Genomic DNA, 2605 nt, shown 5'->3' with positions numbered 1-2605 from the left:
CGGGAACATCTTTGTTTCTTTAACAGCCCTAACCCTAGCTGATCTTGCTAAAGACAGAAAGACACAAGAAGCTTCGTGATCTGGTTGGTTTTCGTGTCGCAAACTAGTTGTAGTGGTGTCGGTCCAAAAAGCTCTACACGTATTATATATATATATGGGATACAGCCATCTTAATGTCTCGCCTCCACTTTCTCTAACAAGTAGTCCTTCTACGGTCCTCTCTCCTTTTGGAATCTTCTTTAAATCGCTTTGAACCATTGTTGTCTCGATGACTCTGATCATGTCTCCGCACTCTGGAACTGCCATGGCCACCGTACCAATAAGCTCAAAAAGCGCAAACAGCTTCAGATACCTTTCCACGTGTCTCTAATTTTAACCTTTTCACGTCAATTTGTAAATGAAAAAAATGCTATACTTACACTTATTTTTTTTAGAAATGATCAAAACACTCCAAATGTACAACAATGGTACAACAACAAAATACATTGAGGTGAGGCCCATCTCCAAGAGTGTAAGTATCATTTCCCTATTTTTTTTTTACACTCACTTTTCACACTTTGATGTGGCAATACCTCTATCTGCCATCACATTTTTTTTTTTCCCGTTTTCTTCGTTGAAAGCAAATCGGGGGTTCGTTTTTTTTTTTTTTTGTTATTCCGGCATCTCCGTCACTGTCCCCATCAAAACCAGAGTCGTTCAGGTATGGATCACGTGTTGTGCTCAATTAGAGTTGGACTAAATCCTTTGAGCATTCCTAGTAGCCTCACCAAAATACTTTTTTAGCTATTTTGGTGAGTCAATTTGATGAAAATCCTGAAAAATCACTCACAGCAGCCTCACCATTTTAACCAAAAAAATTTGATGACTGAAATTACTAACCAAATTAGATGAGGCATTTTCACTCAACAACTCACTCACCAAATTTTGTTTCACCTTTCTCTCTCACATGAGTAGCACACTTTTTTCCTTTTTTCTCTCATTTTCTTCTCCCATTTCCCATCTCTCACACGATAATGTCCTTATTTCATGGATATGAATGATTTTTTGTAAAAAGATTATATAGAGAAAAAAATAAATAAATATGAAAAAATTATTATTTAAATGGAATAGTGAATATTGACTAGTTAAAATGGTGAGACTGCTGAGGGAATTTTAATAAAGTGGCTCACCAGAATAGAAAAAAGTGATTTTTAATTATTTTGGTGACTAAAATTTGGTGAGGCTACTAAAAATGCTCTTACTCTAATCTCTAATTAAACTAATAAAATAAGCTTTATCAAGATAAGGATCTCTCACAAGATAAGCATTATTCTATCGAAATCATGGTCCGACGATTAAATCTCTATCAATATTAAAAGAGTCCCAACCATGCACACTTAATTTACTACTAGATCGATCTCTTTATATATTAAGGAGACCATGTATAAGTATAACTAGCTAGGTGGGTTGCCATCGATCTGTTGATGTCCGGCCACCATCCGAATAAAGGCTCAAAGCTCAAGTAATCTCCCCCCTTCATTCTCTTTCTTGCAATTGCCTCCCTTTCTTCCATATACATGCTGCAAATCGAAGACCATTTCAAAGGGTACGGTAATTAAATGAAGGAGAAAATTAACGAGGACATAATTACTTCAAGTTTGAGATTTATAGATACCTGTCATCGAGAGGCAACTGCTGTACCGGTGGCGGTGCGGTCACATGAAAGGCATCGGGAGTTACATAATTAAAGTGGACTCGCTTTGCAAGCACAACCTGATCACATCACATGCACAATCACACTTGATCCACTCCGATTGATTATAAATGTGAGAGAGCCTCGATAAATGATAATGTATACTTATGTAAATACCTACTGATCGAGAGCGGGTTGATTGAGACCGCTCTCAAATTCTATATCCATAAACACACTACAGATAGAGAGAGAGAAAGAACTTACAGCTTCCTAATCCTTGGAGAAACGTGGAAAACAGCCTTGAGGTGGTCGCGGTCGTGGTGCAAGTGGCAGAGTATTTTGACCTCAAATGAATTATTCATAAAACAAAAAGGAATTAGTAACCCAAAACAAACAATAAAAACATGTCTGTAGATTATTAATAAGTATTTACGTGCTTCTTTCAGTTTCTAATAAGTATTTTTGGTTTCCTCAAAAAAATAAAATAAAATAAAATAAGTATTTTTGGTGGTTCATACCAAGTGAGAGACTTCATGAGCCTTATCATAATTAAGCCAAAATTGAAACTTTGGTAGATTTGAATTGCAAATTCCAAAAGATAAGGATTATAATAGTATGCAACGCAAGCCTATCCAATAACTGACTTAACAAACTTATTAATTGTGATTAACAAACGTAAGTTTGGCAGATTAACAAACTTGTACACATCATGGAACCGACTCTAGCTCAGTATGAAGAGAAATGCTAGGCTAGCTTACACCCACATTCTACTCACATTTACCTACATCCTAACGTCGCATTACCCCTTATGTAGTCATTTTGTACTTCAATAATAATACGGAAATGATAAAAACACTTCAGCCACACAACACCTTCACTCCCTCAAGACACATGAAGTGGGTTCCACACACACTGTGGACCCCACTTCATGTG

General features: G+C 36.5%; 1 long non-coding RNA gene across 1 annotated transcript; it reads right to left on the bottom strand.

The window, feature by feature from the left end:
- Nucleotides 1–1272: 1272 nt before the first annotated feature.
- Nucleotides 1273–2021, bottom strand: LOC133851140 (uncharacterized). The gene is made up of 3 exons (XR_009895752.1): nucleotides 1937–2021; nucleotides 1655–1752; nucleotides 1273–1559 (listed from the first exon to the last, which is right to left on the bottom strand). It is a non-coding gene; the product is annotated as an uncharacterized LOC133851140 (long non-coding RNA).
- Nucleotides 2022–2605: the final 584 nt, after the last annotated feature.

The sequence above is a fragment of the Alnus glutinosa genome, chromosome 12 (assembly GCF_958979055.1).
Source record: "Alnus glutinosa chromosome 12, dhAlnGlut1.1, whole genome shotgun sequence".
Classification (NCBI taxonomy): domain Eukaryota; kingdom Viridiplantae; phylum Streptophyta; class Magnoliopsida; order Fagales; family Betulaceae; genus Alnus; species Alnus glutinosa.
Note: the sequence above shows the minus strand (reverse complement) of the source record. Positions and strands in the feature narration are given on the sequence as shown.